Source organism: Lissotriton vulgaris, chromosome 12, assembly GCF_964263255.1.
Source record: "Lissotriton vulgaris chromosome 12, aLisVul1.2, whole genome shotgun sequence".
Classification (NCBI taxonomy): Eukaryota; Metazoa; Chordata; class Amphibia; order Caudata; family Salamandridae; genus Lissotriton; species Lissotriton vulgaris.
Genome location: NC_141700.1, coordinates 28,309,728 through 28,337,363, shown reverse-complemented (window position 1 = coordinate 28,337,363; position 27,636 = coordinate 28,309,728). Strand labels below are relative to the sequence as shown.

Below are 27,636 nucleotides of genomic sequence, written 5' to 3'. Positions count from 1 at the left end.
TCTTCCCATGTCCCAGAGGAGTGTGTGATCTTTTAAGGCTTCTCTGGCAGGACCCTGAAGGACACAAAGATCAGGCTTCAGGGCCTTGAAGAAAGAAGGCTGAAGGCACAAGGTGGGTCTGGAGGGGCTTCATCTGCCCATGCTGAGGCCTCTGGGGGGCTCCCCAGGGGCAGGAAGACCAGCAAGCGTCCCCATTCTCCGTCTGGGTCGATTGCACAGACTACGGCGTCGAGAGGGATGACTACGGTCTGTTCCCTGTCGTCGGGGGCGAAACGACGTCGACGTTCGGCGTCGAAGGACCTTACAAGGCCACCATCGAAGTCTCCTGTGACTATTTCGTCGTCGTCCTCGAGTGATCGACGTCGAAAGGCCCGGCGTCGGCGCTCGCCGTCGGCGAAAAGGAGACGATCGTCGTCTAGGAGATCCTCGCCGTCGAGGAGTGGATCGCCGTTGAGGCACAGGTCGCCGTTGAGGCACAGGTCGCCGTTGAGGCGCAGGTCGCCGTTGAGCACAGTATTTTTAATTCACTTACACCCACTCCACCACCTCATCACTTTACACCACACATAGTCTATTCACAAATAAAGTGCTCCTGCGTAGTTCGCTAGTCGCAGCACGCCCTTTTTCGTAGAGAACTGGGATGGCCCCATTGATGAAGCATGTCACCGTGGGGAAACCACGGTGAGTGAGGGGACTCTAGAAAGAATTTTTTCTTTCTTCTTCTGGTATGCACTGACCTTATTCATGCAGTGACCATAACACACAAACTAGGTCTCTGAATCCATCACTCTGGGTTCATGATCTTTTGTATCTCTGTTAGTCATAAGCGCCAGCCCTCGTTCCCGGTGGAGAGTGATATTCATGTAAGGAATGCTACAGGTCTGGCGTGTTGCGCCTGAATCCATCACTCTGGGTTCATGATCTTTTGTATCTCTGTTAGTCATAAGCGCCAGCCCTCGTTCCCGGTGGAGAGTGATATTCATGTAAGGAATGCTACAGGTCTGGCGCGTTGCGCCTTCAAAAAGAACTGAAAGTAAAAGGGACCTGCAGTGCATTCTGGGATACTGTGAAGTTCTGGAAAGTTCTCTTGAAGACACAGTATCCTGTTTTGAGCCACATAATGGCAGCCTATGGGGCTTGTTTGTCCATGTCTTCCTCTCTATCATTCCAGAGGGTTTTTGCTGCTGAGGCAAGGGAAATCTGGACAGACTTTGCTGTTTGTGGATTTTTGGTGGAATTTCTAGTTGAAGTACTGGACAGTGTAGCCTGGTTATAGGCTTCATTATCTGTCTTTAATTCTCTCTTAAGTGTCTGTGCATTTCTGCATTTTTTCGACACTTTAAGAGATTATTTTTGATTGCTCCGGGGTCCACGCACATGGGTGGTACTATTCACTAGATTATGACTATAACAGAGATACCCCTACTACAGAACTGGAGTTAGAGGACATAAACTACTCCTTATAAGGGTTACCAAAAAGGTTGTATTCTTCTCTGCTTAAAGGGAGATTCTAGGGATATGCAGACTTACGAGAGGTTCTACTTTCCAAATATTTAGCATTGCAGCAGAAAATACATTCACTAAGCCATCAGATAATGTTAGAGCTGGCTGCAAAATAAAGGCCCCTTTCCTTCCTAGGCCTTAAATTGCTGGGCACAACACTTCATACGTGGCACCGTATGCAGCTCACATTTACGACGTTTCTGCAAAGCGGACGGGAAGGTCATAAACTCACCCCATGTGGTGGCGAACCCAAAACGCTAGAATCATCTCCTTAACAGAGACTGATCTTGACACCATAAAGGAGCCGGCAACTCTTAAAGGGGAGTTGACCGCGACTTCCAAAGGTATCCCATATGGCCATTGTGAGAAGGTGGCCTGATATGCAGTGGTCACTATTCTAGTGCCCACTATGTATCAGTCCAGCAACCCTTATTGATGATTGGTTGTAAGTCAACCTTATAGACCAGCTATCCTAGTAGCATGGATACGAGCAGTCTAAGGCTAAAGACTCGAGAGGGCGTGTTAAGCCAGCTGTTTACCACACATATACCCCTTGAATACCCAGTGAAAGGACACCACACAAGTGTTATGAAAATAAACAGTTATTTATTAAAGATCACAACAGCCCTGTACTCTTTATGAGGACAGGGTACTAAGCACAAACCAAAACTCTTACAAAAATACTTAAGTTAGCACAGTATATACAAATGCCCGAGGGGCACGGAAACCCATATACTCTGAAAGTGGAATGCGAAATTCCTAGCAGGTAAGTACAGTACTAATAGCTTTTGGAATCGCTAGGACTTGACTAGGGAATCGTTAGATTACGTCTAGGAGGCCTAGGGGACTCGGGTGCAGTGTGTGCACTCTCACGCGAGATGCGGGACAAAAGTCTATGGTAGCTAGGAATTAGAAAGTTAGTGTTCTCGGGCGAACCCGACCTGGTAGGGAGAAAACGAAAGTAGATTCTGACCCTTGGATAGTGAGGCTATGCTGGGGCACCGAAATGCCGAAGTTACCTAGCCCAGGGGCTGCAGCTGCATAGGTCTGAAAAGACGTCGGGAATCCTCGTGGACGGACCAGGAGCCGGAAGAAAAGATGCTGGCCGGTGACCAGTGAAGAAAGTTCAGTCGGATCCAAGCCTGGATCTTGAAGATAGATGACACCTGAAAGCAGAGGGGACCAAGTTCGAGACTACTAGCCAGTAGTCAGTGGGCACCAGGAGGGCACCGGATGGTAGCCACCTCGACTAGGTGAGTGGGTGACGCTTGACTCGAAGATCTCACGGACCAGGAGGCGTTGTCGGCGACCAGGATGGAGGATCGAGCTGTCCCACGAAGATAGAAGCTGTCGGCGTCGCTGGACCCAGGATTGGGCAACAAAGCCTTGGCAAATTCAAGCCCACGCGGTGGACCTAAAATGGCGTCTGGAGTGGACCAGGAGGGTCCGGGGTGCCTCTCTTGAAGAAGGAAGCAAAGGCCAGCCTGGAGCAACCAGACCAGCAGTCGTGAAGACGTTGGGCGTCGTTCAGAGGGCCACAAGCCAGCCGGCTAGTAGCCAAACAACGCGGTGCACAGCAAACAGCAGAAGGGCCCCACGCAGATCGTGGAGATGCAGGGGGGCTGATCTTGGGTGCTGGAGCTGCGCAGGGTCGGGGCTTCTCGGACCCCAAAGCACTCACCAGTGGAGGACACGGTGGGCTTGCAGTAAAGATGTCGTGCAGTCTTGGCGATCGTCGGTCCCTTGAGGTCTCGTCGCACTCACGGTTCTCAGCTTGGCTGTAGAGGTGAGTAGAGGTCAGAGGTGCCAGGGAAGCCGGGTCTCGTCGAGCTGGGTCGTCGGATTCGTGAAGAAGGACTTGCAGCAGACCGCAGTGTTCTTTAGGATGGTGCCCGCTTGATGCAGGGTGACTACTCCTTAGCCACAAGGGAGAATCTTGAAGAAGAAATCGTGAAGTCCTTTCGAAGAAAGTGGTATCTTGATTCCAAAGATGATCTAATTTTAACAGGGGGCCCGCTCCCATCTTTATACTAAAAAAGGGGGCTGACCCGGTGACTAGGTCCTGCCTATGGGTGGGACCAGGAGGGGGGTGGTTACACCCCTCTCCCCTGCCGGACTTCCCCAGGCCAGGGGCTGGTGTGCCCCTGGAACTGGTTCTGACTGGCCTATGCGTAGTGAGCACCGGGGTGCCACTCAGCAGTCACCTTCCTGAAAAGCCCTGCCTACCCAGGATACACAAAACCATGTCTGGGACGGTGCTAGCACCGCCCCTGACAGGAAACCCTTTGTCCAGGCTCCCCTCACTGGAAGGACTCCCAGCTGCAGGGGGTCAGACTCGTGTCTGTGGTGGCAGCATCCATTTTGTGGAGCTGAGGCTTCAGTTAACTTTAACCGGGGTTCACAGTTACATACATGTCGTGTCCCTCTAGAAGGGTGGAATGCTAACCCCGTCGCCAGAATTGGCGAGGGGTTAGTATTCCAATTCGTATGACACCTTACTCGACATGTTTTGATAAAGCAATACCAAAGATAGCATTTAACCGCGAGGATTATAATGCACTTAAGAGTATATGGTATGCGATATCATGGAACAGCTATTAGGACTTGATTCCGCAAGCTGCAGACAGGCTCAGCTCATGCCAGAGCACCATCTCACACGATTCCAAGCACTCTGCCTTCAGGATTGTCAAGGCCTGCCATAGGAGTGACTGATAGGAATCTGTGTGTCCATTTTAGGGTTAGGTATAGGTATACTACACCTACAGCAAAGGGTGATTACACGACTTTGCCCCAGCTGTCATGCAGCCAGTTGTGTCAAATTTAGGAGGCCAGCCAGGGGTGGCATAATACATGCTGCAGCCCCTGGCAGCCCTGGGTACACCTATGCCCTGAGTTACAGGGTCTGATAAGGTGGCCCAGTACCAATTGGAAATGTACCTAGGGTACATGGAATCCATTTTAAAGAGAGAGCAGTAGGCCTGGGGTCCTGATTGGCAGGGTCCCAGGTCGACTATGTCCAAAACCAGCTAAAACACAGGGCAAAAAGTTGGGGGCAACCATAGTCAGGATGTACCTTCCTACACAACCCCCCCCCAAACGAAAGGAGATAAGGCTATCCTTGTCCAGGTAAGCCTCTATTACCTAAGTGGCCATATAAGGAAGGACCAGCTCTGGCTTGGTTTCCCCCTGTGTCATGGTCCACTAGGCAACCCCTCACCCTAAGGGTATCTGAGGGTCTCCACCATAGGGAATCTCTGTCTCTGGTGTGTCTTGGGAAAGAAGAAGGCTGATGCTGGGATGGAGTACTGAAGTGAGGCTCCTCTACCTTTGGGCTCAACTTCCTCCAATCACCATCCATCATATGTGCCTTTCTTTCTTTAGCTGAGATGCACTGAGCTCTCAGGGTCAGCCTCTGGCTACCTAAAGCTGGAGGCTGGGTCCCTCTGTTTGGCTTACTGGAGGGACAGGTCAGGTCTGGGGTTTTTAGGCCCCATGTTTGGCTGTGCCCAACAGTGTCCAGCTGTGGGAGTTCCCTAACTACTTTTAAGGGGGATCCCTCAGGAGTCTGCTCTATTTTCACTTGGCTAGGTTTACCAGCTTCAGTGATCCTAATCTGCTGATTAAGGGGTTCTTTTGGACAGGGGGCCCTTTGGGGTCCACCACTGGCCTCCCTGGTCTCTTCAGCCCTGGGCTGACTGAGGCAGGGTAGAGAGGTGCAGGTTACCTGCTCCAGACTGGGTCCCACCTGGGAAGGGTCCACTGCCATCAGGGGCTCTGCCAGGCTAGGCCTGACTACCTCTGGGGCAGTTCCTTCAACAGGGGTAGAGTCAGTTCCCTGAGGAGGCTGGCTCTCACCTAGTGTCTGGGAGGGGGAAGACTCTTCTTCCTCCTCAATGCTCTCTGTTTGAGTGGAGTGATCCATTGTTTCAGGCTTCACAACCTCACTATCTGTCTGAGTAGAGGCTGAGACCATTTCAACCTTGCCAACCTTTTCAGGAGGGCACTCAGTCTGTGTTTGGGCTGTGACTGTCACAGCCCTCCTATCCTGTTCTGAAAAGTCTGTCTGAGCCTGGGCAGTGGCTACCACTGCCCTTCCAACCTTTTCAGGGAGGAATGGTGCTTGGACTGGGGCTGTAGCTATTACTGCCCCACTAACCTGTCTGGATAGGCCTATCATTCTGGAATGAGTTTCTTGTTCCACCTCAGCCCATGCTGAGAGTTCCAGGTCATTCCCCAGTAAGCAATCTACAGGTAGGTTATCTGTCACTGCCACTCTCATGGGCCCTGTGACATTACCCCAGCTGAGCTTGACTACTGCCATGGGATGCCTTCTCTTCATTCCATGAATGTCTGTCACCTGATAAGTAAAACCAGGGGTCAGTTGAGCAGAGGGGACCAGATGGTCACTCACCATGGTGAGGCTGGCCCCTGTGTCTCTGAATGCCTCAACTTTCTGACCATTCACTAGAACTTCTTGTCTATACTTGCCCAAAATGTGGGGTCCAGTAGTGAAGTTGGCAAACCCCATGCCAGTCTCACAGACAAGAGTGTGGTCGGGGAACCTGGCTAAGCCATAGTCCTCCTGATTGCCCAAAGTAATGCCCACCACATTCTTGGGGGCACTCCCACCACCTGGGGGATTACCACTAGTGGTAACAGGAGGTTTAGGAGTATTACCTGGGGGTATATTTCCCTTATTACCATTTTTAGGGCAACTGGCATCACTTTTGTAATGACCCACCTGTTTACAGGTATGGCAATAAGGTTTCTTCTGTTCTGAAGGAGTGTTCTGGGACCCACCACCCTTGTTGGAATTTTGGGGCCCTTGGGAAGTCTTCTCTGTGGATTTATCCCCACCCTTCTCTTGAGGCTTGGTTGATTCCTTTTTCTGGTCACCACCCTGGTTTTTAGGCCTAACCCTGGTTCTGACCCATTTGTCTGCCCTCTTACCCAATTCCTGTGGAGAGGTCAACTCAGAGTCTACCAGGTGCTGATGTAATAGCTGGTTCTGACAATTATTTAAGATTTGCTCCCTCATAATTAGATTATACAATCCTTTAAAATCAGTAACCTTACTACCCAGTAGCCAGCCTTCAAAAGCCTTAGTGGCACAATCAACAAAGTCAGTCCAATCTTGAGACTGAGTTTTCTGGGTGTCTCTGAACAGCATCCTGTATTGTTCAGTGGTTAAACCAAACCCATCAACCAGTACATTCTTCAAGACTTGGTAATTGTTAGCATCCTCCACCCTTGTGGTGAGGAGCTTATCTCTACCTTTACCATCAAAGGAGAGCCACAAGATAGCTGCCCACTTACTTTGGGGAACACCCTGCACAGTGCAGGCTCTCTCCAAAGCAGTAATCCATTTGTGGATGTCATCCCCTTCTTTAAAGGGGGGCACTATCTTATTCAGGTGCTTTGTATCAAAACTCCTTTCCCTATTGCTAGGTTTATTGCTGCCACCAGTGGGAACTAGCCCACATAATTCTTGCTCTCTAGCAAGGGCAAGTCTCTCTTTGGCCAGGGCAAGTTCTTCCCTTTCAATCCTCAGTTTGACTGCCCTTTCTTCAGCTTCATACACTCTCCTCTTAGGGGAAGACATTCCTCTGTGAGAAGAGTTGAGAGAGCCATTGGTTCGAAAGGATCTGCTAGAGCCTCTTGATAGAGACCTAACTCGTCCATTCCCAATGTTAAGCTGACCTGAGAGTGGGCCCAGGGGTCCCCCAGTACCAAGCTCATGTCTGCTTAAGTTGGACCTGCTTAGTCTGCTGACTTCTAGCTGTCCCTTATCTGCCTCATCCCCAGACAACTCATCCTCCTCCTCAGCATCATCTGCCTCATGGAGGGGATGGATATCAAAGGGACCCTGTAAGGAGGGCATACTTCCTTCTGGATTAGAAGGGTCTGGGTTACCAGCCCTACTGGCATCATAAGCCTCTAGGAGACCAATCAGAAAGGAAGTGGTGGGGTTAGACCCCTGTTTTAGTTTCCTGAGAGTACACACTTGTCTCATCTCATGGAAGCTAAGAGCAGTATATTTTGAAGGGATGACCTGTGGAGGGTCAACTGACACAAGGGGAGACTCAGTGTTTCCTCCTGTGACCGACATACTGCTTCTAGTGTGGTGTAAGTGATGCACCTACCTACACTATGTGTTACCTACTGGTCCCTTGCTAGAGTTGCAGCCAAGGTGTGCTAAGCCTTGAGGAGCTACAACAGCTGGTTCAGTAGAACTCAGAGTATTCTAAGCTTTAGTTATGTGTACCTAACAGTACTTATGTGATCTTTCAACAAGATATTCTTAGGATACGTGTGGTAAAACAACAGCAAGCTCAAATCCCAACCGCTGCTCACCAATGTGAGAAGGTGGCCTGATATGCAGTGGTCACTATTCTAGTGCCCACTATGTATCAGTCCAGCAACCCTTATTGATGATTGGTTGTAAGTCAACCTTATAGACCAGCTATCCTAGTAGCATGGATACGAGCAGTCTAAGGCTAAAGACTCGAGAGGGCGTGTTAAGCCAGCTGTTTACCACACATATACCCCTTGAATACCCAGTGAAAGGACACCACACAAGTGTTATGAAAATAAACAGTTATTTATTAAAGATCACAACAGCCCTGTACTCTTTATGAGGACAGGGTACTAAGCACAAACCAAAACTCTTACAAAAATACTTAAGTTAGCACAGTATATACAAATGCCCGAGGGGCACGGAAACCCATATACTCTGAAAGTGGAATGCGAAATTCCTAGCAGGTAAGTACAGTACTAATAGCTTTTGGAATCGCTAGGACTTGACTAGGGAATCGTTAGATTACGTCTAGGAGGCCTAGGGGACTCGGGTGCAGTGTGTGCACTCTCACGCGAGATGCGGGACAAAAGTCTATGGTAGCTAGGAATTAGAAAGTTAGTGTTCTCGGGCGAACCCGACCTGGTAGGGAGAAAACGAAAGTAGATTCTGACCCTTGGATAGTGAGGCTATGCTGGGGCACCGAAATGCCGAAGTTACCTAGCCCAGGGGCTGCAGCTGCATAGGTCTGAAAAGACGTCGGGAATCCTCGTGGACGGACCAGGAGCCGGAAGAAAAGATGCTGGCCGGTGACCAGTGAAGAAAGTTCAGTCGGATCCAAGCCTGGATCTTGAAGATAGATGACACCTGAAAGCAGAGGGGACCAAGTTCGAGACTACTAGCCAGTAGTCAGTGGGCACCAGGAGGGCACCGGATGGTAGCCACCTCGACTAGGTGAGTGGGTGACGCTTGACTCGAAGATCTCACGGACCAGGAGGCGTTGTCGGCGACCAGGATGGAGGATCGAGCTGTCCCACGAAGATAGAAGCTGTCGGCGTCGCTGGACCCAGGATTGGGCAACAAAGCCTTGGCAAATTCAAGCCCACGCGGTGGACCTAAAATGGCGTCTGGAGTGGACCAGGAGGGTCCGGGGTGCCTCTCTTGAAGAAGGAAGCAAAGGCCAGCCTGGAGCAACCAGACCAGCAGTCGTGAAGACGTTGGGCGTCGTTCAGAGGGCCACAAGCCAGCCGGCTAGTAGCCAAACAACGCGGTGCACAGCAAACAGCAGAAGGGCCCCACGCAGATCGTGGAGATGCAGGGGGGCTGATCTTGGGTGCTGGAGCTGCGCAGGGTCGGGGCTTCTCGGACCCCAAAGCACTCACCAGTGGAGGACACGGTGGGCTTGCAGTAAAGATGTCGTGCAGTCTTGGCGATCGTCGGTCCCTTGAGGTCTCGTCGCACTCACGGTTCTCAGCTTGGCTGTAGAGGTGAGTAGAGGTCAGAGGTGCCAGGGAAGCCGGGTCTCGTCGAGCTGGGTCGTCGGATTCGTGAAGAAGGACTTGCAGCAGACCGCAGTGTTCTTTAGGATGGTGCCCGCTTGATGCAGGGTGACTACTCCTTAGCCACAAGGGAGAATCTTGAAGAAGAAATCGTGAAGTCCTTTCGAAGAAAGTGGTATCTTGATTCCAAAGATGATCTAATTTTAACAGGGGGCCCGCTCCCATCTTTATACTAAAAAAGGGGGCTGACCCGGTGACTAGGTCCTGCCTATGGGTGGGACCAGGAGGGGGGTGGTTACACCCCTCTCCCCTGCCGGACTTCCCCAGGCCAGGGGCTGGTGTGCCCCTGGAACTGGTTCTGACTGGCCTATGCGTAGTGAGCACCGGGGTGCCACTCAGCAGTCACCTTCCTGAAAAGCCCTGCCTACCCAGGATACACAAAACCATGTCTGGGACGGTGCTAGCACCGCCCCTGACAGGAAACCCTTTGTCCAGGCTCCCCTCACTGGAAGGACTCCCAGCTGCAGGGGGTCAGACTCGTGTCTGTGGTGGCAGCATCCATTTTGTGGAGCTGAGGCTTCAGTTAACTTTAACCGGGGTTCACAGTTACATACATGTCGTGTCCCTCTAGAAGGGTGGAATGCTAACCCCGTCGCCAGAATTGGCGAGGGGTTAGTATTCCAATTCGTATGACACCTTACTCGACATGTTTTGATAAAGCAATACCAAAGATAGCATTTAACCGCGAGGATTATAATGCACTTAAGAGTATATGGTATGCGATATCATGGAACAGCTATTAGGACTTGATTCCGCAAGCTGCAGACAGGCTCAGCTCATGCCAGAGCACCATCTCACACGATTCCAAGCACTCTGCCTTCAGGATTGTCAAGGCCTGCCATAGGAGTGACTGATAGGAATCTGTGTGTCCATTTTAGGGTTAGGTATAGGTATACTACACCTACAGCAAAGGGTGATTACACGACTTTGCCCCAGCTGTCATGCAGCCAGTTGTGTCAAATTTAGGAGGCCAGCCAGGGGTGGCATAATACATGCTGCAGCCCCTGGCAGCCCTGGGTACACCTATGCCCTGAGTTACAGGGTCTGATAAGGTGGCCCAGTACCAATTGGAAATGTACCTAGGGTACATGGAATCCATTTTAAAGAGAGAGCAGTAGGCCTGGGGTCCTGATTGGCAGGGTCCCAGGTCGACTATGTCCAAAACCAGCTAAAACACAGGGCAAAAAGTTGGGGGCAACCATAGTCAGGATGTACCTTCCTACACACATTACATTTGCCAAATGAAGTGTGGAGGGTGGGGGGTTCACACCCATCTACCACATAAAACACCTATACACAATAAAATAAAAATAATCAGCACCTTAAAACATGCGTTTGAGGCATGTGGGCTGCAAATTCATATCTTGTGCATAGATCGCCGCCTAGTGTTGGGTCCGGATGATTGCACTTGTTGTTTTGGAAGAGTCTTCGAAGTATCACGAGATAGGTGACTCCTCCCCTGGACTACAGTGCGCATGGGCATCCTCTCCATCCTCAGATTGTTTTTTTCCGCCATTGTGTTCGGATGCAAACTCCTATACTCTTAACTTCGGAAGCGAAAACAAGACTTTTCTAAAGGCCTTCGATTCGACGGTATTGTTCTCGATCGGTACCTCTCTACTCGATCCAGCCTTCCATCTCCAAGCGGTCGTCGACGCGGGCCGTTGGGCCTTTTCGACGCCACGTGAGCCGACCATCGATGGGAAGAAACCAGTTTAAAAGGTGCCCGCAATGCCACGCCAAGTTCCCACATACTGATAAGCACTCAGTATGTAACAAGTGCCTTTCCCCAGACCATAAAGAGGAAAGCTGTCCAGCCTGTGCACAGTTTCGATCCAAGAAAACTATTCGGAACCGACATGCAGCCAGGAAAGAAATGCAGCTACAGGCACCAGACCCGGACAACATCTTCGATGAAGACCAAGAACTGCAAGAGGCACCAGACTCGGACCTAGAGATCGTCACCGTAGAGGACTACTCGGACTCCGATGACTAGATCCCACCGGGGCAAATCGTGAGTACCCTGCCCCCAACACCATCTACCCCAATAACAACGGCTCTGATCAAGGCATTGCCAAAAGGCCTTCGCCAAGATCATAAAAAAGTTTAGATTGCCCCGCCATCCGGCTTGACTCTCAAACCGAAACCTTCGGAAACGCCAGGGCCCAGTAACATCGTCCCAAAGAAGGTTCCAGCACCAAAGAAGGTCGCCGACCTGAAAGCGGCCGTACAGCCAAAGAGCGTCGAGCCGAAAAAGACTGTCGACCCCAAGAAGGCCGCGCAGCCAAAACTTGTCGACCCAAAACCGGTTGTCGACCCGAACAAGGCCACACAACCCAAGGGCGCCAAACCAAAGAAGGTCGCCGACCCAAACAAGCCTTCAGCACTGAAAAACGTCGACCCGACAAAAGGTGCCATACCGAAGCACGCGTCCAAGCCAGAACGTCCTCTCGGACCGAAAACACCGGATCCGAAGACACCAGTCGATCCAAAAAAGACCATCGACTCCGGAAAGGACAATCAGCCGAAAAAACAAGACTCCAGTCGATCCCAAGAAAAACATCGACTCGGGAGACAACCCTTCTCCGAAGAAGCCTAGGGAGCACAAAAAAACGCGTCGACCCGAAAGACACAGTCGACCCGAAAAATGGCCCAGTGCCGAAAGTCGGTTCCTAAACGTAAAGTCGTCTACAAACCAAAGCCTAAGACTCAACCCAGGACTGTTAAGGAGGAACTCTTCCACCCAGATACCTCTGACGACCAAGCAAAAATTTTTATTGACCCACAGACTGGTAAAGTTACCATCCAGCATAGGAAAAAGAGGCCTTTGGACTTTGAACCTCAGTCCCCTATTCCACCAAAGAAAAAGGACTTTGGAACTTCTCCTTCTAGACCCTTCATTCCTTTTCAACCTATCATGCCTACTACTCCTTTCAATCCTTATATTCCTTACTCTCCCTCTCATCACTGGGACAACTAGGGTAACACAGGGGATGAGCCACAGCCCCAATATGACTTCCCACAGGACCCTGAACCACAGGAACAATGGGAAGAGCCAACTGACCCTTACAACACCCATCCCATTCCTGACATGTCCTCTTATCCTACTAAGCCGTTTCCTACTGATGACACCGTAGTTTTTAATCAGCTCATAGACAGGGCTGCACAGTTCCACAACGTGGATATGCATAACGACCCTGTTGAAGAAGACTTCTTGTTTGACACCTTCCCTACATCAGAAAAAAGTGACAAAACACTTCCCATGTTAAAGGGAGTTCTGAAACATGCACCTGACATATTTAAGGACACAGCCAGGGCACGGGTAATCAACCCCAGGATAGGAAAAAAGTATAGGGCAGCCCCTACAGACCCTACTTACATCAAAGGGCAGTTACCACATGATTTACTGGTAGTGGCTAACGCACGTAAAAGAGCCAACTCCCAAACAACCGGGGACGCACCTCCCCCAGACAAAGAGTCAAAAATACTAGAGGCATCGGGGAAAAGAGTAGCGGCACAAGCCTCCAACTCGTGGAGGATAGCTAATACACAAGCCCTACTGGCTCGTTACGACAGGGCGCATTACGACCAGCTAGAGACCCTAATGCAACACCTACCTGAGCCTTTCAAAGCACAAGCCCAAGATCTCATACAGGAGGGAAAATTCATAACAAACACATCCATCAAATTCGCGCTTGACGCAGCAGACACTGCAGCTAGGTCAATCAACACTAGTGTTCTACTTCGCAGACATGCATGGCTGCGTATTTCTGGTTTTAAAAATGAGGTACAGTCCACTATCCTTAACCAGCCTGTTAATCAGGACTTTCTGTTTGGCCCTGCTGTCGACACCATTTTGGATAAAATGAAAAGGGACACAGAGACCGCAAAATCAATGGGGGCATTGAAATTTCTGCAACAAAGGGACTCCTTTAGTCGCTCCTCATACAGGGCAAACACACGGAGACATACCTCACAAACAACGGCCTCATATAAAGGTAACGCACAAAGTTCCTAAACTAAAAACATCACCGGAGGAGGCTACGGAGGTAAAAATACCAAGGGAAGAGGATGTGGAGGCAATAACACCAGAGCCTCCACTGCCTCAAAACAGTTACTCTATTACACTACCTCTAGACCACATAACACCGGTCGGAGGCAGACTCCAACCGTTCCTACCTGTCTGGAATACAATTACCACAGACAGGTGGGTGAGAGAAATTATCCAGTCTGGCTACTGCCTAGAACTGACTTCTACACCACCAAACATACCACCAAGACATTGTCCAATGTCCAGAGAACACATCACCCTATTACAACAAGAGGTGAACTGCATGCTAGAAAAGGGGGCCATAGAGCAAGTCCCTTTCCAACAGCAAGGGAAGGGAGTGTACTCCCTATATTTCCTTATTCCCAAGAAGGATGGCTCTCTCAGACCATTATTGGACCTCAGACCCCTAAATCAAAACATACTGTCGGAGCACTTTCATATGATAACATTACAACAAGTGCCTCCGTTGCTACAACAGGGGGATTTCCTAGTAACACTGGACCTCAAAGATGAGTATTTCCACATACCCATCCATCCAGCCCACAGAAAATACCTCAGGTTCACAATAGAAGGTCAACACTACCAATTCAAGGTTTTGCCCTTCCGGGTTACTACGGCTCCAAGAGTGTTTACAAAATGCTTAGCGACCGTAGCAGCACATCTCAGGAGACAGTACATACATGTGTACCCTTACCTGGACGATTGGCTATACAAGCAAAATCGTACCACCAATGTGCAGCACACACGTCTCCAACAATCCAGCTGTTACACAGCCTAGGATTCTCAATCAACTACACAATCACATCTGCAACCATCCCACATACAGCAGTACCTGGGAGCCACCATAAACACCTCAGTGGCAAAGGCGTATCCTAACTCGGCAAGGATAGCCAGTATGCAGACACTCATTCGCAAATTCCTGCCACAACACTCTTTGCCAGCCCAAATCTTCATGCAACTCATAGGCATGATGGCCTCCTGCATATTCATTGTCCCCCATGCCAGACTTCAGATGCACCCATTGCAGGAATGCCTAGCACGGCAATGGAACCAGGCTCAAGGACAACTGAAAGACCTAGTGTTGGTAGACAGTCGCACTCTCTGCAGTGGTGGAACCCACAAAACGTTTGCAAGGGGCGACTGTTCCAAGAGCCGGTTCCACAACTAGTACTAACAGCCGATGCATCACTGACAGGCTCGGGAGCCCATCTCCTTCAATACAGTACAGGGGCTCTGGACAAACCAGCAGAAGGCTGCATATCAACCAACTAGAGTTGCTAGCGATATTCCTAGCCCTGAAAGCATTTCAGAAATACTTGTACAGCAAGACGGTGTTGATCCGGATGGACAACATGACCGCAATGTACTATATCCAGAAACTGGGAGGAACGCACTCTCCACAGCTGTCCCATCTGGCACAGAGCATCTGGAAATGGGCGATTCCCCCAAAAAATTTTCTCCTAGCAGAACACCTTCCAGAGAAGGACAATCAAGTTGTCGACCTGCTAAGCAGACACAGCCAGCAATTACACAAATAGGAGATTCACCCCCAGGTCCTACAACCATTCTTCGAGGAGTGGGGTCACCCAGAAATAGACCTGTTCGCCAGAAAAGAAAACTCGAAATGCCAATTCTTTGCCGCCAGATTCCCACATCCGTTCTCACGGGGCAAAGCGATATGGATGAACTGGTCAGGCAGATTTGCGTACGCTTTTCCCCCAGCACCACTGATTCTGCTGGTGGCACGCAAACTGCGGTCACACTCCCTCACACTAACCCTAGTTGCTTCCACATGGGCAAGACAACCGTGGTACACAAAGTTCCTAGAACTCTCAGTAGTTCCCCATCAAAGACTGCAGCTTGCACCTCATCTTCTAACTCAGAACCATGGAGAAATCAGACACCCAGATCCCAACCAAATGAACCTAGCGATCTGGCTCCTGAGGTCTTAGAGTTTGGATATCTTAACTTGCCCCCAGATTGCATGAATATCATTAAGGAGGCAAGAAGACCAACCACACAAGCGTGCTATGCAGCTAAATGGAAAAGATTTGTTATTTACTGCAACAATAACCAAATCAATCCATTAGGCGCATCAATACATAACATTATATGTTACCTGCTGCACCTACAAAGACGTAACTTCGCATACTCTTCAATACGGCTACACCTTGCTGCCATAGCAGCATACCTTCAAAACAGTCGACACCTTTCACTGTTTAGAATACCAGCAATCAAAGCTTTCATGGAGGGTCTAAAAAGGGTGATTCCTCCTTAACAACCCCCTTCCCCAGTCTGGAATCTCAATATAGTGCTTACCAGACTCAGGAGCCCTCCTTTCGAACCTTTACATTCTTGTGAACTACAATTCCTAACGTGAAAAGTTGCATTTCTAGTGGCCATCACCTCACTCAGAAGAGTGAGTGAATTACAAGCGCTTACAATTCAAGAACCTTTCATACACGCCAACAGGGTGGTTCTTAGAACAAACCCTAAATTCATCCTTAAGGTTGTATCCAATTTCCATATCAACCAATCAATAGAACTGCCAGTGTTCTTTCAAAATATACAGTCAGTAGCTGAGAGAGCCCTGCACACACTAGACATAAAGAGAGCTCTACTTTACTATGTGGACAGAACTAAATCCTTTCGGAAAACAAAGCAACTGTTTGTTGCCTTTGCACCACAACACAAGGGGAATCCAATTTCAAAATCCGGAATAGCCATATGGATAGTTAAATGCATTCAGATATGCTATCAAAAGGCAGAACGCACTTTAACGGTCCCCCCAAAAGGACACTCCACTAGGAAAATGGGGGCATCCATGGCTTTCCTAGGAAATATTCCTCTTGAAGACATCTTTAAGGCAGCCACATGGACCACCATACACACTTTCACAAAACACTACTGTGTAGATGTACAAAAAACAGTAAGCTGCTGTAGGCCAGGCTGTCCTCAAAACTCTTTTTCAAACTGCTGCAGCTGGCGCAGGTAGCCACCGCTAGAGGAGATACTGCTATACAGTCTATGCACAAGATATGAATTCAGCAGCCCACATGCCTCGAACGGAATATGCTACTTACCAGTATGCATCTGTTCTTGGCATGTAGGGCTGCTGACATTCATATCGCCCACCCTCCTCCCTGGCGCCTGTAGCAGCTGCAGGATTATCTCTGGCATGGCCATCTCTTACTTTGCTATCTCCATCTCTGCCACAATGGCGAAAAACAATTTGAGGATGCCCTTGCGCACTGTAGTCCAGGGGAGGAGTCACCTATCTCGTGATACTTCGAAGACTTCCAAAACAACAAGTGCAATCATCCGGACCCAACACTAGGCGGCGATCTATGCACAAGATATGAATGTCAGCAGCCCTACATACCAAGAACAGATGCATACTGGTAAGTAGCATATTCCATATGGATAAGGTACTTACTTGTAATCCTAGTTCTCTTCCAGGGGTATACTCATCAAAGTCATTAGCACTGAATAGTCCCGCCCACATGCGGGACCCCGGAGCAATAGCCAATAATATGCATATATCTACATATATATATAAATACACATAAAAAAACATATATATATCGATAATGCATATACACATGCAGCCTGAAATACACCATACTAGGCTAAAAAAAACTGCCATTATTGCATGTAACATTTTTTCATTTGCTAAATAAAGACATATATAATACATTATATGATAATGTAAAGACGAATGTCCATCTCCTGGACCACCACAAATTTGGCTTCCAGAGTGGGCACAGCACCGAATCGTCTCACTCACGTTATGGATAACATTTTAAAAATCCTCTACCAAAATGAATCCTGCCTCCCTATCCTCTTTGACCTTTCCTCAGTGTTTGACACTGTTAACTACGACAACCTCATATCCACTTTGAAGCACAGAATGGGCCTTTCTGGCCCGGTGCTGCAATGGTCCTCGTCCTTCCTTAACCACAGATCCCAAAGAGTTATGGAAAACTACTTTCACCAGTATCCATGGGGGTCCGCCATGGGTCCATCCTATCCCCCCTAATCTTCAACCAGTTTTTGGAACCTGTAGCTAATGAAGTAAATTCAACTGATTTTCTCTTTCATATGTATGCAGATGATACGCAACTCTGTCTGAAAATCTCCTTTCCGAATAACCTAATTTCACTCAACCCTACCCTAATAAGTGTGCAAAACTGGTTAACTGAGAACCACCTCCTGCTCAACACCTACAAAACAGAATTTCTGCTCTTTTCTCCCCCAAATCGCTTCCCCATGTTTGACCCCTGGATGAAACACCTCACTGCCTTCAACTGCTCCCCCCCCCTCATTGTTGACTCAGCCAAATCTCTCGGAATCACACTAAACCAGCATCTGAACATGAAGTCATATCAGCAATGTGTGCAAGGGAGCTAATAATGAGGATATTCTGGAATCTCAAACCTTTCCTCCCACAAGCTGACTACAAGCAAGTGGTCCAAGCGCTTGTTCTACCGAGGCTAGACTATGCAAGTATCCGAAAGAAACCGGTTAGTATTAAATTCCTTACTTTAGAATAACCCCAGGCGTCAGACTGGATCCAGAAACTTTGGCGTAGCAGTACCCCTGCGCGTCGGTAGGCGTCGTCTGCAGCTCTGCGTCAGTCGTCTGCGCCGGGATGACGTCGCCGGAGTACTTAGATGCCGCCCTCGCGTGCTGACGTCAGTTCTTCTTTTTTCTGCGCCAGATAGCGCAGATCCGGAAAAAGTGGTACCCTTAGTCAATTTTTGACTTAACTTTTTCGATCATTTTTTGATCCTTTTCGAAGTCTTTTGACTCCGCCGGTGCCGGTAGGGATGCCCGGGTTTAATACCCTGCGCCGACTGCGACTGACTTATGTCGGTTACGGACCCCCATCGCCGGTGTCTTCATTGCCTGGGCCTCGACCACCACGACGACCAGGCCAGCTCCGACTGCCGGGCACTGACGTCTAAGGAGCGGTCCCGCAAGCGACTCGAGCTCCGGCAGTCGGCTCCTACTAGTAATTTGAAGGTTCAGTAACGTAGTCCTAGCGATTCCAAAGCCTATTAGTCCAGTACTTACCTGCTAGTAATTTCGCATTCCACTTCCAGAGTATATGGTTTTTCGTGCCCCTCGGGCATTTGTGTAAATTGTGCAACTTAAAGTATTTTCGTAAGAGTTTTGTTGTGTGCTTAGTACCCTGTCCTCATAAAAAGTACAGGGCTGTTGTGATCTAAATAAATACACTGTTTATTTTCATAACACTTGTGTGATGTCCTTTCACTTGGTGTTCAAGGGGTATATGTGATGGTATAACAGCTGGCTTAACACTCCCTCTAGAGTTTAGCCCGAAGACTGCTCTTGTCCATGCTACTAGGATATAGTGGTCTATCGGTTGACTTACAACCAATCACCATAAGGGTTGTTTGGACTGACACATAGTGATCACTAGAATAGTGAACACTGAATATCAGGCCAACTTCTCACAGTCCTCAGGTAAGCACAAGAAGTCGAAGAGACGTCATCGCTCTTCCGACTCCCCTCTACGCTCACGTGATGCGACCGGGGGCTCGGGCGACACCGCAGATGTGGCTCCGGCGCTGCGGCCTGCTTCATACCAGTCGGTTGGGCTCCGCGGCCCCGACTGGGGGCCCCAGCGGGTTGGGCGCTTCGGCCCAGACGCCGCCGGGTACTTCGGTCCCGACGCCGCCGGGTACTTCGGTCCCGACGCCGCCGGTGACTTCGGTCCTGGCTCCGCAGGCCCCCACTGGATCCGGGTCGTTGGCGGTCGACCTTACGACCTCGCCGGCGCCGGCTCTGGGTTGCGCCGTCCCTGATCCCTCCCTCGATTCGGGTCCGGCGCCGCTCTTGACGCCGATGGGAGATTGCTACTTCTATGACCCGGCCCGATCCTTTGATCCGGAGTCTCAGATGATGGGTGGCGAGGCGGATTGGAGGGGTCTGAGGACCCTCTGGCACAGGAGTGCCAGTCTTATCAGGACTGGGCAGGTGAGCTAGGGGACGCCAGTGGTCTGGACACCTCACCGGACACTGGCTTTGTCTCCCCTCCTACCGTGGCTACGGAGGAGGGGGGCTGCTTACATTGTGGTGCTGACGGGGGCGGTCAAGGCCTTGGGCCTGGAGCTCCCAGTTGCGGCCGTGAGGACGAACCTCCTCACTGAGGTCCTTAAACCGCAGGCAAGCTTGGCTGACCTTCTGCTGCAGTTTAATGAGGCCTTGTCTGATGTTCTTCTGGCACTTGGTCCAAGCCCGCTACAGGTCAGCCTGTAGATAGGAACGTGGCCAGACGCCACCGCCCGCCTCCGGGCGACCCTTGATTTCTGTCCACCCACCCCACCCCCGAGAGCCTGGTCATCCAGGCCTCTAACTCCCAGACCGCATTCCCGACGGCTCCCCCGATCTGGAATCCAAGAGGTACGAGCAATACGGGAAAAAGGTATTCTCATCCCTGAGTTTAGGGCTGCGATCAATCAACACCGCGTGCCTCTTGGGCCATTTCACCCACTCTCTGTGGGACACGGTCGCGGACGTGCTGCCACAATGTCCGGTGGAGGTCCAGACTAAACTCACCCAAGCCCTTGCAGAGGGTCGAGATGCAGCACGGTACTCCATCCGGTGTGGGCTGGATACCACGGACTCACTAGGCAGAGCGATGGCAACGACGGTGGCGATTCGTCGCCACACCTGGTTGAGGTCTTCCAACTTTTCGGCTGATGTCCAAAACACCCTTATGGACATGCCGTTTGATGGCCGTTGCCTCTTTGGCGACACGGCAGACCATGCGCTTGAGCACTTTAGGGACTCCAGGGCTACGGCCAAGACCTTTGGCCTATCTGCCCCGCGCCAGCAAAAGGCTGATTTTCGCTCCTTTTCGTGGCCAAAGAAGGGGCACCTCCACACGTCCTGCCAGCCACGGACAGCAGACTACCGTCCAGCGCGGTGGCGGACGTGGAAACCGCTGCGGCAGTCGGGGACAACGGCGCGCCCAGTCCACACCTGCCCCTGCAGCATCCGCCTCAAAACCCTCCTAGTCAGAGCTTTCAGGCCCATGTGACGCCAGTGGGGGGCAGGGTTCGCCATCACCTCCTTCACTGGCGCACTGTCACATCGTACAGGTGGGTGCTGCCAATCTTCTGAAGGGGCTACCCCTCCAGCCATGCCACCACAGTACCACCGTGTGTCGGGGGATCACTTGACACTTCTACGAGAGAAAGTTACGGCCCTCTTGGCCAAGGGGGCCATCGAGCGCGTTCCTGGGCCAGAAGGAGGGTGTGGTTGTTACTCTCACAAAGGGGGCCTACGCCCTATCTTGGACCTGGTGAACGTCAACTGCTTCCTCCGGCAGGAGAAGTTAAAGATACTGACACTGGCTCAGGTCCTAGCTGCCCTGGACCCAGGAGACTGGATGGTAGCGTTGGACTTGCAGGACGCTTATTTCCATATCCCCGTCCTGCCGGCGTTACCTGCGGTTCACGGTAGGCCAAGAGCACTTTCAGTTTACCGTGCTCTCCTTCGACCTTACCAGCGCCCCACGGGTGTTCACGAAAGTGATGGAGGTGGTCGCAGCTCATCTGTGCAGGTTAGGGGTTTGTCTTCCCTACCTCGACGACTGGTTGTTGCAGGAGGGCTCGCCCCAGACAGCCGTCTGCCACCTCAAGACTACGGCCGACCTCCTGCACCTGCTGGGGTTCTCCATCAATGTGCCGAAGTCGCATCTGTGTCCCTCTCAGAAGCTCCTCTTCATCGGAGCGGTTCTGACGCAGTTTTGGGTTCATCCTGCCGAGCAGCGGGTTCGGGATATTCAGGCTCTGATTACGATCTTTCGGCCATTATCCCGGGTCTCGGTCAGGTTGACACTGCGGCTTCTGGGGCTGATGGCCTCCTGCATCCTTCTGGTGCATTACACCAGGTGGTGGATGCGGGCTCTGCAGTGGGATCTGAAGTTTCAGTGGGCCCAGCATCACGGCGACTTGTCCGACCATGTCTTGATCTCGGAGGGCACTGCAAGACCGTTGGGTGGTGGCTCACGGACCGCGATTGGGTCAGCGGCAGATCCCTCTCCCTACCCAAACCGGAGCACGTAGTTGTGACGGACGCGTCCCTCCAGGGCTGTGGAGGCCACATGGGAGAGGAGGAGAGCAGAGGCCTCTGGTCTCCGGCAGGGTTCCGGCTCCACATCAACCTTCTGGAGCTGCGGGCAATCCGGCTTGCACTGAAGGCATTCCTCCCCTCTGTCCGGGGGAGTGTAGTGCAGATGTTCACAGACAAAACCACCGCCATGTGGTACTGCAACAAACAGGGCGGGGTGGGGTCGTGGACCTTATGTCAGGAGGCTCTGCGCCTCTGGTAGTGGCTGGAACATCAGGGCGTGACCCTGGTGGTTCAACACCTGGCAGGTTCCCTGAACGCCAGGGCGGACAAACTCAGCTGTAGGTGCATGATGGATCACGAATGGCGTCTATACTCTGACGTGGCGCAAGGCCTCTTTCAGCAGTGGGAAGAGCCTTGGTTAGATCTATTCGCCACAGACGAGAACGCTCAATTTCATCAGTTCTGCGCGTTGAAATTTCCAAGGCGGCACTCGCTCGGAGACGCTTTTCGTTGCGAGTGGAGCTGCGGTCTGTTGTATGCCTTTCCGCCTATACCACTTCTGCCCAGAGTGCTGAAGATCAGACGCGACCGGGCCCAAGTTATCCTTGTGGCTCCGGACTGGGCACGAAGATACTGGTATCCCGAGCTACTCAGCATGTCTGTCGATCCCCCGATTTGTCTGCCTCTTCAGCAGGACCTTCTGTTACAGCAGCAGGGGACGGTCCTCCACCCGAACCTGTCCAGTCTCCACCTCCATGCTTGGAGATTGAGCGGCGACAGTTGAGGCCATTTGACTTGCCTCCTGAAGTTTGTGATGTGATTCTGGCAGCCAGGCGTCCCTCCACAAAGTCGGTATACGCCTGCAGGTGGAACAAGTTTGTGGCATGGTGCACAGCAAAGGCTGTGGATCTCCTTTCTGCCCCTCTTTCTGAGGTTCTCCTCTTCCTTCTTTCTCTTGCCCAGCAGGGCTTTGCTCTGGGCACTATCAAGGGCTACCTTTCTGCCCTTTCCGCCTTCTTAAGGCTACCTGATCAGCCTTCCTTGTTCATGTCCTGGTTGTTAATAGGTTCTTGAAGGGCATCACTCATATGTTTCCCCCTGTTCCTTTCGTGATGCCTCAGTGGGACTTGAACCTTTTTCTTACTTTGCTGATGTGCGCTCCCTTCGAGCCACTTCTTAACTGTCCTCTCCGTCTACTTACCCTTAAGACTGCTTTCCTGGTTGCCATCACCTCTGCCAGGAGAGTGAGTGAGCGAGCTCCAGGCTCTTTCATCCAAGCCTCCATTCCTTTCTGTCCATCCGGACATGGTTGTGTTTATTTTATTTTGAAAGTTTTATATAGCACGAACAAGATCTTAGCAGATATCCGAGCGCTTAACAAAAAAAAAAAGGGGGTAAGAAAAACAAGAGTGATTAACAGGCTTTTGAGCAACGAGTAGTTGTAGGTAATAAATGAGTAGCAAAATAGGGTAGTTACATGAGGGAGCATAGTCAATCTGCTATACAATAATACAAATAGACAATCAGATAAACGAATATTACATATAAGTGAAGAGTCTCAAAAAGTTCCAAAGTATAATAGTTCAGGTGAATTTAGCCATGAGGATAGCTTTTACTTCTTTCTTAACAAATGTAGATGAGGAGATGAGCATTCTTTCTGGAGGGAGTGAATTTCAGATCCTGGGTACCATTCCTGAAAAGAAGCGCTTAAATGTTTTTTCCTTCCGGAATCTACGAGGTTTCAGGAGAAGATTCTTTGTACTCTTAGTGGTTCTTGAGCCACTTGAAATTGTCAGCTTCTGAGTGAGGTAGCCGGGTGAGTTGTGGTGTATAGCCCTATGTGTCATGCAGGCAATTTTCAGATGTATTCTGGCCTCAAAAGCAAGCCAGTTCAAGGATTGTAGGTCGGGGGAAATATGCAAGTGTTTTTTTGATCCAGTGATGAGTCTTGCTGCAGCTTTCAAAGAGGCTCTCGGGTGCAGTTGTAGATAGGGGGAGTCCCCAGATGGCGGTGCTACCGTAGTCTAAGCGAGGAATGACTAGGGCTTGTACTGCAGTTTGGAAGTCCTTGGCTGGGAGGAAGGGTTGAAGTTTCCTCAAGGTATTGATTTGGAAATTAGCTCCCTTAGTTGCCTTGTTGATATGTTGTTGCATGTTGAGATTGGCGTCAAGTGTTATGCCTAAAGATTTCGCTGAGTCCACGATGGTAGGTTAGACATTGAGTGCAGTTAGGTGCTTAAGCCAAGTTTGAGTGGTGGAGATTTTCGCGGGAGGTGAGATCAGAAGGAACTCAGTTTTCAGAGCATTGAGTTTGAGGTGATTATCGGCAAGCCATGATTGGGTGTTTCTGAGTGTTGAGTTCAGCAGTTTAATGTCTTTGGGGGATTGTAATTTGAGATATAGTTGGGTGTCGTCGGCGTACATGTGAAAGTGTACATTAGATGCTTGTAACAAGGTGGTGAGAGGTTCCATGACCAGGTTGAACAATGTTGGGGATAGGGAAGATCCTTGTGGGACGCCCAATGTTACAGGCACTGGTGGGGACATCAAGTTGTTGCTCTTGAATATCTGAGACCTGTTATGCAGAAAGGAAGTGAACCATTTGAGTACAGTCCCAGATAGACCCATTCTGGTGTTTAACAGCTCAAGTAAGTTCTCGTGTCTGACAGTGTCAAATGCTGAGGAGAGATCAAGAAGGATGAGGAGGCAGGTATCGTTTTGATCTAGTATTTGGAGGGCGTCATCAATTATGTGTGTCATAGCGGTATAAGTACCGTGCCCTGCTCGGAAGCCTGATTGAGGGTTGAGGAGGTCAAACTGATCAATGTGTTTCGTCAATTGGAGTTGTACGCATTTTTCCAACAGTTTGGCAAGGGTGGGAATGTTGGTAATAGGACGGTAATCGTTTAGGTCAGTAGGGTCAGCTGTTGGTTTGTTGAGTATAGGTGTGACTTGTCCAACTTTGAGGGAGTCGGGGATGAGTCCTTGTTGAAGTGAACTGTTGATAATTTTGGTCCAGAGTGGGAGGAGTAATGGGATGAAGTCCTTTACAGCGTTAGCAGGAAGGGGGTCTGTGAGGTGATTTGAAGGTTTCAATGTGTTGAGCAGTTTGTCAATTGTTTCTTCCGAGTAGGTGTCAAAGGATGACCATGCAGCATTGTTTTTTGGTTCAGTGGGTGTTTACTGTGGGGGTTGGTGTAAAGGCTTACGTCATTGAGGAGATCGTTCCTTTTGTTATCGGTCTTTGGATTAAAGAAAGCAGAGAAGTCTTCACAGGATGGTATAACACCTATTGTGCTATGTGATAGTTGGGGTTGTTCCTTGGATTGTGTATTGATTAGTTCAAACAGTTTTCTTGGTCGGTTTTTTGCTTGGTCGAGCTAAAGGCTGAAGAAATCTGATTTTGCGCTCTTGATTTTCCTAAATTATGCGCTTCTCTTTTTCTTCAGAGTTTTAAGGTGCAGTGCCGAAGGGGCTGATCTCCAGGTGCGCTCCGCCATTCGCATGGCCCGTCTCTCTTCGTTGAGTGTACCATCATACCATGGGTTGGAGTTCTTAGTGGAGACTCTTTTCAGTTGCAAGGGGGCGGCCTCGTTGATTATGGAAGTCATAGAGTTGAGGTAGTGGTTGGTCAAAGATTGAACGTCAGAAGAGCCGGTAGGGGGAAGGAGGAGATTGCAGCTGTGGGAAGGTAAAGAGTTTGGGTTGAGTTTCTTCAGGTCCCTTTTCCAGTCCTTGAATTTGGTGGGTTGAACCGGGTTAAATTTAACTTTAACATTGATGAAGAATGTGATAATGTGGTGGTCTGACCAGTCACAGGGTTGGATTGACTCAAGTTGGGTAGAGTTCTTTTTGGAGATGATAAGTTCGAGGATAGAGCTTTTATCATGGGTCAGGCTGTTGCAGATTTGGGTGAGGTCAAGAGCGTTGAGGTAGTTTTTGAGACTATTTACCACCTCGTCATTGTGATCGTTCCAATGGAGATTGAAGTCACCAAGGAAAATTTGAGTGTTTTGCCGACCGGAATTGGTTGAGATTGTGTCCATGAGTTGTTAGGTGAAGATGAGGTTGTCCCCAGGTGGGTAGTAGATGACGTGTAGAGAGCATACAAGTTTGCTCTCACTGATGACATCGAGGCAGATGTATTCACAGGAGGTAAGAGAGGGGGAGATGACTCTAGTAACTGAGAGGTTGCTCCTATAAATACATGTGATTCCACCGCCTGTCTTGCTGGACCTGTCAAGTCTAATGATGTGGTAGTTGGGGGGGACTAGAATATCCATGATAGGTGTAGAAGATTCAGTTAACCAGGTTTCAGTCAGAATGGTTAGATCAAGGTCCAGTGTTTTGATGAGATCAGCGATGTCGGAGGAGTGTCTAGGGGCTGACCTGCAGTTGAGAAGTATGCATTTGAGCCTGGGGGTGTGGAGGGTGGTAGTGTTCTAGAGTGAGGGGGACTTTTTTAAGGTTATTTGGGACGGAGCCTCTGTTGTTTTGTGTGGGGTGCCTAAGGGGGTTAGGGTGAATTGTGGGGATGGAGAGGTGTGTGGTGGTTAAGTGGTTTTGGGGAACTGGATCATATGAGGATGCGTATGTCGTGGTCCGAAAGTGGATTGATGGTGCGCCAGGAGGGGTTGCTGGGATTGTGAGCGGGGATTGAGGTCCAGTGTGGGAAGTTTTGCGTGAGGGTGAGTAGGATGGGTGGGGGATTTGTTAGGGGGGGAAGTGGAGGTGGGTAGGGGGTGTCTGGGTTGTGTGAAGAGTAACTCTTTGAGGGTGTGGAGATCCTTTTTGACTCGGAGGAGGGTGGCCATAAATCATGTCCAGCCTGTGATTGGGAATGGAGTTGGGGATGGGCACTGAAGGTGAATAAGTGTCTAGGTTACTGGAGTGGAGGGGCGGAGGTGTGGTGTTATTGCAGGGGTTGGTGGTATTAGTGAGTGGGTTGGTGTTCGAAAGGGTAGATAGGTTGGGTGTGGTTGAATTAGGAGGGGGAGGGGAGTTGTGGGATGAGTGTAGGCTGGGGGTTGCGGGGGTGTAGGTGAGATGTACTGCAACTTTTACCTTCCTCTCTCTCAAATTGTAAAGCGCTCCGATATCCTTCGGGATCATGTTGGCTCTATATAAAACTTTATAAATGTAACCATTTGTTGCATCCATTTTAATTAACTTGCCAGACTGTTGCGCTTAATATGTCAAGTGGCTACATAGTGATTATTACATACTTTGGCAATATATAGGCTATGTTGTAAAAATGAGGCTGTTTAAGTCTAGCTCTTTCAAAACTACTTTGTCTATTTGGCTGGTTCTGCCTGTATTCTGATGATCATCCAGCTTCCAGTTTAGCTGGTTTGAAAGTATTTATGGATGAGCATTCTGCAGTAAGACTCATCCAATAGAAAATAATTTCCTACTATCAAAAATGTTCTTAGTAAATTGCCTTTCATTCTCCCTCTGCACCTCTTAAGTGTATTTGTAATTCTTAATTACGTTTTTCATCATGGTTTTCTTCGTATTGGGAATTGTTTTCTCACCTCTGGAGTGAGGACGTTTTTGGAAAGGATATCCTTGATTCTGGTTCATGGAGTTGGCACTTTGCTTCTGGAGGCAATTCATTGTTCCTAGGATGATTTCCTTTGCATCACCAGAATGTTAAATTGGGGAAATATCACTGGTCCAGTAAGACTCTTAGAAAGTACTTTTGATCTGAATAAGTTACTGTAGGTAAGTAAATTAATTTTTCTTATGGGTATGACAAGTTGTGACATTACGAGAATTAAACTTTAATACAGAACATCAGTCCACCATGTCCACATTTAGACTCGGATCTCTGAGCTTAAGCTGCATCTATAGCAAACACATGCTTTATCATCTGGACACTAACTCAGCGGCATGCAAATAAGTTATCACATGAAAGTAAAATGAATAGCTATTGTGGTGTACTGTATGGAGCTATGCAGCAACAGTGGGTCCAGCTTGGCCACACCCAAGATTGCCACATTTGCTGCTCCGAAGTGGGCAGATTGGTTGGGTATGTTTATGTAAGTCACTGGTGAGCCAAAGAGTCAACCGTTGTCGTATTGTAGCGGAATTCAAACATGTAAGTGTCCACTTTGGAGCAA

General features: G+C 49.7%; 1 protein-coding gene across 11 annotated transcripts in view; it reads left to right on the top strand.

The window, feature by feature from the left end:
- The window catches only part of GATAD2A (GATA zinc finger domain containing 2A), a 414,177-nt gene that overhangs the window by 309,889 nt on the left and 76,652 nt on the right, over positions 1-27,636 (top strand). The gene's annotated exons all lie outside the window — the stretch shown is intronic.